The sequence below is a fragment of the Pholcus phalangioides genome, unplaced genomic scaffold, assembly GCF_987345545.1.
Source record: "Pholcus phalangioides strain wild (caught in Gottingen) unplaced genomic scaffold, Ppha-v1.0 ptg000001l_1, whole genome shotgun sequence".
Taxonomy (NCBI): Eukaryota; Metazoa; Arthropoda; class Arachnida; order Araneae; family Pholcidae; genus Pholcus; species Pholcus phalangioides.
The window spans coordinates 20,340,943-20,353,255 of NW_028301594.1; the positions used below are offsets into that span (position 1 = coordinate 20,340,943).

Genomic DNA, 12,313 nt, shown 5'->3' on the forward strand with positions numbered 1-12,313 from the left:
AGCACCCTGAGTCCTCAGGTTCCGGTGTCTATGCCAACATGGTGTAGGTGAGATGAACTCTTATATAACTCTTGTATCGATGATACTCTTCCGTACATACATGAGCAATCTGCATTGCGATAATCAAATTTATGACAAAAATAAAAACAATTTAGAACTCTAAAGAATGAAAAACTGAACATTTTTATTAAAATAAAGAGGACAGCCGAACAATATTTTGCAGGAACGCGGAGAATGTTCATGTCCCGTAAAAACCGGACTCATCGTCTGCTTGTTGTACGCCCCTAAATATTCATCCACCTAGATTTGTCTCATCGTCAAATGTAATGCGTATTGCTTATAGCGAGAATCTTACTATTTGATGAGCAATTTCCAATGCACCTTCAATGAGCGAATGTTGAATGATGAATGACGATTCTTATATATCTAGTCCCTAGATATAACTTTAGAAACAAAATTCCTAGGCAGCATAAAATTTATGCATTCCTTTGAAGGTATCACTGCATTTATTTGCATGATCTTACAGAAATATCATGTCTTATCATATCAATAGTCTTTTTCTAGATCATGTAAGAAAGATCATGACACATTCAATCTCTATATACTTGAATTGCTCAAAATTTATTTATTTATTTATTGTTGCGATATAAAGCATGAAGGCGGCAAATCCTACGTTTTGCTCCAAAAACTAGGATTTACTGAAATGAACTGGTAAAATTCCAAAAAAAAAAAAAAAATGTCTGTAGAGGGCTCACATCCCGGGCTTTTACCAAACTATTTATCAATAACAATAGACGAAGCCCATTTAAACAGGTCATTGAGTTTAAGTTTTCAGATTTTTATAAATTTTACTTATAATAAGTGATCGTCACTGGCTTATTTCTGGCAAATAATAACGGTAGTTATCTGCACTTTCATCCTGATATATCGGAGCAATCATTGCGGTCATTGGTATATATGACCTCCCCTCCTATCCTTCCTACAAATGAGGAATATCAAAATATTCATTTACCATAAAATTGCACTTCTGTGTAATGTACTCATACAACTTATTAGCCGTAAATAATGGAGAATACACATAAATTACGAATGTGCGCAATTTTTATCTAAATTCTACTATGCGAAAGATAAAACCAGAGATTAGTCTACAATCTGTAATTATGAGTAGAGTCCCGTATACATAGAAAAGAATAAATGTACATATGCAAATGCATGTTTTAGCCACTTTTCATAGTTAGTGCACATAAATGCATAAAATCACCGAAATTTTAGAATATGTGCGTATTTCTTAGCATTTTTTCTATTTATCGCATTTACTAATGTTTACGAGATTAATTTTTATCTTTTTATTCCCCAAATTTGATAATATTCCTTTAATTTTTTGAGGGAAATATTTCACACCATTGACTATTACATTTTTTAGGGCACGTTTTTAGGCATTTAAAAATGCATATTTTTTGCACTTTTATGTGCATGTTTTCTTCATTTTTGAGCATATTTTTCTTGTGCATAATTTTTGAGCATATTTTACATTTTTAGGTCATGTTTCTGCATTTTCAAATTCACGTTGTATCCATTTTTGAGCATATTCTTTCTCTTTATAGAGAACTTCAGCATTTTTAACACATGTGTATATTTTTTTTTATTTTATGTACATTTTTCATTATTTGTATATAGTATGTATATGTTCTTTGTGGGGCATATTTCTCATTTTATGCATATTTCGGTATTTTTTATATTTTACAAACATTTTTAAATGAATTTTTTAGCACTTTTGAATGCGTGTTTCATATATTTTTTCATTTTTCATTTTTTTTTTGCACTTTTAAGTGTGTATTTTTTCCATTTTTGCGTATATTTTTAATTTTTACTGCCATACTTCGGTAATATAAAATGGATTTGTGTGTGTGTGTTTTCATTTGTCACACATATTTTTCATTTCATGACATATCTTTCTGCCCTTTAAAATTCAGATTTGTCTTTATTTTCAGAGTGCATATTTTGTCACTTTTTAACGCACATAATCCATGCTCTAGTTTCTGAGTTATGTGATTCACATGACCCATTCATTACAAAATAATTATAAAATCTAAAAGCATCTTATCATTATTCAATTATAAGAGGCTTATAAATTCTCAATTTCTCTTACTTTTGCAAGTTCAGTGCGGTTAATCTTAGTTTAACCAATCTCCATGTCTCTACTGTACCATTTTTGTATTATGGCAAAAAAACCTATTTCTAAATGGTTAATTTTATACATAGGCTTATATGGGCAGGGTGCAAGGTAGCAGGGCGTATGACATTTTACTTATGAACCGTTGATTCTAGATGCATACTTTCAATTAAAAAAAGTATCCAAATAACGTGTAGTACTCAGATATGCTATTCATGTTGCAAGGGGTTGTATAATTATTAAAATAAAGAAATAAACTTTTTATACCTTGTTCCTAAAAACCCAATTACGAAGGTGATGCCCTGTCTTTCCTAAGACCAACAAGAAAAACTCCACGATAAAACGGTTTTCTCGCATATGTGGTTTTTTCCTCAACTTTCCTCCGGTTTTCGAATTCGAATATCTTAGTGAATATTGCACGTTGAAACGCGGATTATTTTTGTTGGTCTCAGAAGAGACAGCACAACAACTTTCTAATTGGGTTTTTGGGTATGGGGTGTGTGTATAAAAAGTTAATTTTTTTATATTAATAACAACACAACCCCTTCCACCATGAATGACATATCTGAGTACCACATGTTATTTGGATATTTTTTTAATTGGAAATATGTCTTTACGATCAATGATTCGCCAGTGAAATGCCTTACGCCCAGTTGCCTATGCGCACTATATAATATGCAGTAATTAATTTGTGATAAAAATTCGGGTAGGGAATTTAGTTTAATTTTTGTGAAATATCTCGCCAATCAGATGAGTATTGATATGTTCTCTTCTGTTGCTAAATACTGTTCGTTTTCTTTAGTTCAATTGATTGTGCTTGAACGTTTCTGACGATCATTGCATTATGTTTTATGAATATAATGATAAAAACAGACAAAAAGGTTTCATATTGTAGTTGTACGTATATACTATGTAAGAATGATACGATCATTTCCGATTGAAAAAAGAAAAGAAAAGAGATTTTCTCATCAGAAATTCAGATTCACATTACGTGCGATACATAAGAAATGTGCTCTCGAAAGGGATCATTCCGTATATAGTTAATTTGTGTTCTTTCTAATGGGGTTCTAATGTGTTTTTTATTCAGTGTATTTTAGGGGATTACTCCGCCTATTGGCTCTCGATTCCCTCGGTATACTCGAGACAGTCTTTTGACTTGTGCACGTGCTCGTGACTACACCAACGATTTCATGCTCGTTCTGACTAGCTCAAGAAAAACCTGCTATTTTGGTTGTTATTATTATATTTATTTTTTCTCATGGTCGTTGAGAAAAATCACGTTTCTCCTACCACATTTTCCAGGATTTCCATTTATCCACAATAAAAGCAACAAAAACTGTCGCCGGAAATCTTTAAAAACTTGGATGGTTAAGCTCGTATTTTTTCATGTTATTTTCTCGCTTATAGTATGTATATAAAAAATACGTGTTCTGAATGTTCAATTATATAATAAATAGTTGGGAAAAGGCAAGCTATATATATGGATTTTTTTGTTGTTAATTTTTTGACAGATATTTTTAAAGGGAGAAAAAATACGGTTTTGTTCAAGGTTTCGTTTTGTAGCCAAATACGTAGAGGTTCAACATATGCAATGTGCGCATTGCTCGCTTGAATTTGGAAACCGAAATGAGTAACGGAGATAGCATGTGCACATAATTTCATGTTTCCAAATTTATTTTGAACTGCCCCATTTATACTTCCTCCTTAGAACTATGAATAATTATTTTGAACATTTTCACACACATAAACATGTTTTTCTATTTTAGTATGTATTCACTCCTGAAAATAAAATCCCACAGAGGATTGGCATAAATGCAGTTTGCACGATATGTACTCTTTAAGAACGCAAATGTATTTATGGTGTTTCTCAAAATTGAGATGTTAGTTCGTGACACTCGTATATATATTTTTCTTAATTAAATTCTAATCAGCCTTTAGTGAAACAAAAGTTTGGTTTTTAACTTTATTTTTGTACTATTTATGAGCACCTCAAATAAAAGTGTTGTTTCCAAGTAAATATACTTACTCTATGAATCATTTGAATTTTTCTGGAAGTGATGAGGTAGAAATTTTTACAAAACTTTTCTCATGCAAAACTGATTGCAAACGCACATGGTTAATTAAATTCCACATTTTATTCAATTTTAATCAGGTATACTGATGACTTATGACAACGTTTTTGATGGCAATTGGCGACTTCCTGTAATTTACCTAATTTAAGTAAGCTTTATTCAGTTCCTCTTATTTTTCTGAATGAAATGACATCCTGTCCTTTGAATTTGTTTTTGGTGAAATACATTCTTGTTTACTGAAATTTATAGCAACTATTTATTTCCCATCTTCACCGACTTTAGTAGTAGTTGGCGCATTTGCCGTAGATTACATTTTTTAGCTAGAAATATCCCGTATTTAGGATCGCAATATCCAGCATTTTCGTTGATGCGGTATGGTGAACGCAAGTATGAGTATACAATTTTTCTTTGAACCCATACGGATATAACTAATATCAATTAAAATAATTAAATAATTTATCGTTCAGTGAGAATTGAATTCTCAAGTCTGCCTGCGGACAACCTGTGCCATCCTTGCGGACCACCAATTGAAAAACGATGTAATAGCGTATCTTAAATATTAATTTTGAAATATCAAAATAAGCTAAGTATTTATAGTTGCACTGTGTCAATTTGAAGCTGGTGTTCTTGTATATAGGACGATGGTCAAATATTTGTCAGATAAACTTGAAATATAATTATAACTATACATTTTTTGTTTGAATAGGTGAATCCAGATGACGTCTTGCACAAAAATGAACGCCATCTACAAAGATGAAAAGGGTTTCATATTTCTTGAAATGTGTGTGAGTAAGTTTTTAATTTCATCATTCGAATTTCTGACTTTTTCAATAGCTGTCTTGCAACGAATCCACGAATGTAATCTCCGTCACGTCCCTTAGCTCAAGTAATCGAAAATCCAAATAGGTAACATAAAAAATTAAACAGCATGTAATAGCTGTTCGAGTAATTATACTCCGGATGCGATAACGCATAATCTAAAAAAAAAATAAATATTAGATACGTTATCACACGCTTTTCACCACGATATCAATTCCAGCCGCGAGGCTCTACTGATGGTCATCAACTGTCACCTATTCATTGGCTCAACGACGCTCGCAAACCAGCAATTAACGATTATATCAACACGACATATGAACCTTATTAATTTCGTTTTTAATCAGTAGCTTGAACATACAGACTCTTACACTGCCTACTAGAAAAAAAAATCGTAATAAATGAATAAAAAAAACGGAATACATTCATATGGAAAAAAGGTAGCGAAAAATCGTTTTTTATAGGTGGCAAACATGAGATGGACATTTTTTTTTTCTCTTTCTCTCTCAGTCAGACTTATCTAGAGAAGTGTCTTGTATAAAAATGTTCACTCCACTCCCAGGAATCGTGATCAGAGTTATACAGCGATACCTCGGCTAACGAACGCCTCAGCTTACGAAATTTTCGGATAACGAAGATTATTTTTCCTGATTTTTCTGCCTCAGCTAACGAATGCGGATTCGGCTAATGAACATTTTCGTTAACTCGGATATGTTCGCACTAACATCAAAGTTAGTACGTAGAAAGATAGGAAGTTTGAGTTGAGAGTTGAAGTTTACCCCCAATCATCCTCAGAATTTCTGTGTCAACCGAGCTCGAATAAATGAATGTCCACCTTAGAATCTTTTTTTCAGATGTACCGCTACTACTCTTTCTGAAAAGCTGAATTTTCCCATGCAAAATGAAAGATTCAGGTAATAGGAAAAGCTTTGAAAAGATGAAAAGAAGCTTGTGTTTTTAAGACAGGTGTCCTTTCAGTGGAAGAATTATCATAAAAACTGAATACTCTGGACATTCTAGGAGCTTATCTTTTCCATCTGCATGCACGAGACACAGAAATGAGCTGTCGAAAACACAAATGGATGGCGACACCTACGAACTCGGCTGGTGTTGGTTGTGTACATAGTGTAAAATAAGATCTTTCTTCAGTGTCTCATCTTTCACAGAATCGTCATTAAATAAATTTTGAAGCTGTTCATTTTAGCCTTCGGCCAGTTTTTGCCCTTTTTAAGCTCTACATGGAATTGAAAAAATATATATAGAAAAAAACTTATCTCTAAATTTTGGGCCATATCTGGAACAAATTAAACGATTTTCCATGGAAACCTATGGGCATTCGCGTTTCAGCTGACGAAGATTTCGTCTTACGAACATGTTCCGGAACGAATCATCTTCGTTAGCCGAGGTATCATCACTGCATTTCCGAGCACAAAGTGACACTTGTGATATCATGCGAAAGATGACGGCTCCTAGAAGAGAAAACCATACATAGCCTGAGATAACATCTCTCCTACAGACGTCCACCGGTCGCCATATTCGCTTTTATATATATATATTTTTTCCTAACAGAAAACACAACCCGATACGTACGTGATTTGAGTTCTCAAACAAGTCGCCGCAGATGCTACCTCTTCCGAAAAAAAAGAAAAAAAAATTATATATATATATATATTTTTCTTTTTTTTTCCTTTTAACTGAACAATCAGGGGGTGACATATTTGCAACTTAAAACCATTAGGAACCATTACATTAATGAACTAATTCATTTGCTGTGGAAACAGAGGGGTCCATTTTTCCAAAACGTAAAGTTGCCTGACGGATTTTATTATGCCACACCAGTCTTTTTCCTATACTGATGGTCGAGAGCTGGGAGGAAGTCTTTTTCTCAGGTGCTGGTCCAAGAAAAAACGAACAATAATAATAAAAAAAAAAAGATTGCGACTTGTAACTATCGCGGGCATATTAAAAATGATCTCCTAACAGAGGTACAGATGATTGATGGACGAAGAATTGATAGTAGAATTACGTTGCCAGTGCCAAGAGTAGACGAGGAGCTGATGGTTAATGCCACCCGTACGATTTGGACCATTCTCTTAATAGTTATGTTGTAGATCTTTGGCTCCGTGTGGGAAACTGAACTCATAAAGTCTGTTCGTTCCCCCTAAAAAAGAGAGAGAGAGAAAAGAATTGTGGCCAACTATTAGATTTTTTCGTCAGATATTGCGAGAACATTCAATTAAAACTGATACAAATATGTTCTCGATTTCTTCCTGGTTTATCCAGCTTATTAAGGATCCCCCAAATCAGCAGTATCAAACGTATCTAGTAATTTACTGATTAAGAGACAAGATTATAAAGAAGTATTATGAGGAAAAAATATATTACAGCTGCCCGTTTCGGCCCCCCCCCCCTCTTATGATAGCGTCACCAAATGTCCATTTTGTGTCCTATTTCTGGAATGACATTGACGTGTTTTGAATGTTCTAAACCTTGGTACGACCAGGAAGTGTGGTTATCTTATTCCTCGCAAATTCTGAATATATGCTTTCTGTTACATCTCCAGAATATGTTCCTACCGAGCAATTAAATTCACACACGACCATGATGTACATTATTTTCATATTCAGCCAAGGTACTCGAGTGTGATAAATCTAGAGCATAGTGACAATAAGTGTTTTTTATACAAATAAAATACTATTTATTTTCCTTCAGCTAACAAGCAGTGCTTGAGAAATCCTTTGAAAAAGAAACATGCCCGGTTTTACACGTGACCGAAAATAACACATACCCGAATCGATATTTTACATGCCTGAAAAATATTACTAAATATTTTTACTGGATATTTACGTACGTATTTAAAAATTATTTATTACTTATTAAAACATTATTTCTAGTTAAAAATAATGCACAAAATAGCTTCATGTAGCAGTTATTCGCATAGTTCTCTTAAAATAGAAATCATAACGAATACACAAATTTTTAATATAAATATTATTACTACTGTGATTGTTGATGTGATGGAACCCAGCACAGGGTTTCGCAACCTTATTTGTCTGTCCTGTCATTGTCAAAAAAAAAAAATTTCCATCGCTCCCCCCCACCTCTTGTTAAGGCATCTCATTCGATTCAGGGTGATTGCCATTGTCAATTTTCAAACTATCGATGCTGATCCTCATAAAACTAATGCCGCCACTAAGTTAAAATCTAAGATCAACAATAATAATTTTCCGCGCTGTTGGTGCCTGAAAAGAAGTCGGTGAGTTACTGTTCACTTCGCTCATGAATTCATAGCCGATTTACGTTCCAGGACCGTACTTGGGCCGACGCGAGGGACGCAGCAGCACCAGGATGAAAAATATTAAGGACCGTAAGAATAAAATACATTAAAATGCACCAGTTCAGCAACAGAAAAATTTTATATATTTGTCACAAAAAAAAGGTTTTTTTTCTTTCTTATGAAGCGTGAATTGAGTTCGTTTTTCTTTTTTTATTGATATAGTGCACAACAACAAATAAAGGAAAAACAAATTCCACTTTTGTTGCGATTTTCTGAAATAAATTACACTGTATAAAGGGGGTAAAATAATAACCAGTAGGTCCTAAACAACAATTATTTAGAAGCTACCATAAACAAATCTTATTATACAGTGTGCCCAAGAAGTTCTTACCCAAACCTTTTTCTTCTTTTTAGGTGTGTGTGTTGGTGTGTACCTCAGGTCTTAGAGAAAAATAATAATTAAAAACCATTTAAAACAGTTAAAAATGTAGCACACATGGGCGAAGAGGATAGAAACACACACACACACACACTTGCCTTATTACGCATCCATGCAGTTATTTTGCAGTCACAAAATCACTGATACCGGCTTGTGGTAATTTGAGTAATATAAAAACTAGTCTTCTAAGACCTTTATTTCAAATTCGCCAAGGAAGGGATGAAAGAGAAACAATTGAATTGGCACCAATAAATCAAAACACGAAAATGTTTAATGTTTCGAGATTTTTTTTTTCTATGTGGTAGCGTTGGACATGTGGTTGAAAAACATACATTCCCGGTAAAAAATTTTTACATGCCTCGGACATTTCGTCTATATTCAGTTCAGCTAACCAGGTAGAATCAGAATTTTTCGTGGAAGGATTTAAAAAAAAACAAACATCATTACGTTAAAGATTTTGTTCAAATCAAAATATTAACGTCCGTAGAAACAAAAAAGACGGCCAATATTCAGTTGTTTTACTTGAAAATCAAAGTTATTTTCTTTTCTTTTTGTTCTTAAACATTATGCCTACATCGGGCCTACATCGAGACTTTTCTCACATCGCTGATGAACGTAAAATGCTCGAAACAATTTCATTGGAAAAGAAACGGATTATAAAAATATCAGATCGATTCCGGCTTTTTTCATGAGAATGATAAATTATTTTTGTTTTTGATCGTCTCAAGTATTATTCATTAGCAGGAGTTTTCAACGTGAAGCATCATGCGAAACCCTTGGTTGTTATAAGGCTGTTCAGTGGAACCCTTGATGATAATGAGGCTGTTATACGGAACTCAAATTTCTGAATATTTATCCAGAATAATTGTCTCTCCAGCTGTCCCCACATCACCCCCATAAAAGGGTTAGGACTGACAGAGCTCCAGCCCGCCCCCACCGAGATGAATCTCCTCATTTTTTTTGTCACTCTGTAATTTCATAATAGTGAACAAAAATTCGAAACGAAAAAAGTCTTTCAAAAATTCAAATTTTATAAAGAATCGAGTGTTCTTTTTTTTTTTAACTGGACGTTTTCACGTTAAAGAAATTTACAGGTTTTTAATGTTTTTCCCCCCCCCCCCCTTTGTCTTCGAAAACAGGAATTTTGAATATTTCGTATAATGATAAGTGAGGACTCTCTGTACTTTTTTTAATGCATGGACCCTTACCCGGTTGGGGAGGTGACGGCTCGGATGCATAGGAAGGTATCATAATTATTTGACATCCGGAAATATGCTTTTCAAGAGAAAGAAGTATGTAGGCTGTGCATTTTTTTTCAGCCAGCACCTGAACCCGGGATGCCGATGATGCTCTTAAGATGGCCCTAGAATCTATGCGTAGCTACGAGATTGGTGTCCCGTGAGTCTATTGGGAAGCATATTCTTCTTTTGGTTGCAAAATGATGGATCATTCTACAGAAATACTTAGTTCAGTAAAATAAATTAAAGGTAATTTTTAATGGTGATATTTCTTATACATATTTTCATGTATTGAATGCATTACCATAAACATATGGGGATAAATTGTGAAGTTGTCCATTCTTAGATGAGACAACCATAATTTTTTATATAGGCAGTGTATTTATATTTTATCATATTTATTAGTTTTTTTAATTGCTCTTATTGGGTTGCTGTATTTTTGATAATAATGATGTCATATTTTTTATGTCACCTCGTTAGGCAATTTGTCTGTTGTGGCCTTTGTATTTGTATTTGCATAAATAACTCAATAATGAAATCAAGCGCGATTTCAGAAACGCCATTTGAGCTATCGTTTTTCCGTCTCAAAATTCTATTCAAAATTATGACTTGAAAAATTCAGGTCAGTACAGAATTATATCTTAGAACAGTAATAAAGTCAATAAATTTTCTTACACATATTTATTAATGAAAATACTTTTTTCAATGCAGTAAGTTTTCTCGCAATGCGCACAAGTAACGCTTTTATTACGCATCGATAAGAAAACGTCAGCAAAAAATTTACTCCGATAATCTTCCCAAATCTATTCTCTGATACCCGTTCCACATACTTCTGCATGACAAAACAGAATATCTAAATTATATAGCATATTCATATAAAAGGGTGAGAACACGATCGGTAACACCTGCTCTACTATTATAATTCCAGTTATTCCGCGAGATCTTCCAAGGACGAATGTCATAAGCCTGGAGCAATGAGGAAACTATAAACAACAATAAATAATAATAAATGATAACCACAAATGAAAGAAAAAAATAGAGTAAAATATTCTCTCTTTTTTTTATCATCAGAATTATATCCCAAAGATTAACGGAAATAGAAACCGTTAAAACAGACCAAAAAAAAAAAAAAGTTATGCCAAATGTACATTTTCTTCCCCCCGGCAGGCAGGCAGGCAGGCAGGCAACAATCATTAAGGTGTGATCATTTACAATTATGGTATTATTACCCCTTGCCGTAAATAGTGTTTTTATACACGGGTATAACATTTATATGAAAGAGTTGATCACTCTCTCGAAAAACGATTTGGTGTATAATGATATTATATTGCCGGTATTAGAGAGTAATATTGATCGGGCATCTGTCTTGTCAATTGCGTGACATGTAATCCAAAACGTCACATCTAAGGTGATCGCAACGACACCGAATTCTTTCTCGTCACGTTCCCCCATCAGCAGTAGAAAGTAATAGATCATTATAATGATGTTTCTATGTATCAGTCATTTCCATTACGGTATTTTCTTCATCTATATTTTATTTTCCCACGGTGGTTCGCCATAGATTCAATTTTTAAGGGGGTTAATGGCAGACAGATGTGAACTATTCGTACATAATGTGCATAATTAAAAAGATGAAACACGTTCGAGAAGGAAGAAAATACGGGGTGCACACATCATACATACTCAACCCATGACCCATATGTGGCCATCTGAGCCATTTGATGTGGCCGTCTAACCTAATTTTGTGAAACTGCTCCGCGGGTCACCTTAGTGATCTACAAATGTGCCGCTTGGTTCATTTTGAAGGTGAGAGATTAAGTGACCCATGGCATTTTACCGATCACTTGAGTAACCCGCACACAGTTCCAGATCACTCAAGAGTACCGAGGCACATTTAACATTTACAGATCATGTAACTGACCTGCAGTGCAGTTACAAGGCACTGGAGTGGCTCGCTGTGCAGTTCCACATCCGCACAGTATTAGATCACTCAAGTGATCCGTTGACATCCAGTTTCAGATCCCTTAAATGGTATATGATGGTGTTCCAAATCACATAAGGGGGCTCGCGATAAATTTTAAAATCAATGAAGTGGCCTTCATTGTTTTGCTGCAGATTTTTTTGTATCTATTTGTTGCTGATATTTATTGATTTATTACTGATTTTACTTGGATTCATTGATTTTAGTACTTGGGATTGGTTTGTTTTGACAAATTTTGATTTGATTATATTAGCGGGAACTCACTGGCGATGTGCATGTTGCACCTTGCCCATATATAAACATTTACTGCAAGTGAT

General features: G+C 34.0%; 1 long non-coding RNA gene across 1 annotated transcript in view; it reads left to right on the forward strand.

Annotated features, from left to right (window-relative positions):
* LOC149090039 (uncharacterized) overlaps window positions 1–12,313 on the forward strand; it is a 222,341-nt gene that overhangs the window by 182,507 nt on the left and 27,521 nt on the right. The window contains exons 3-4 of the long non-coding RNA XR_016193156.1: window positions 4,326–4,393; window positions 4,952–5,030. This is a non-coding gene — a long non-coding RNA (uncharacterized LOC149090039). The remainder of the gene's footprint in view (window positions 1–4,325; window positions 4,394–4,951; window positions 5,031–12,313) is intronic.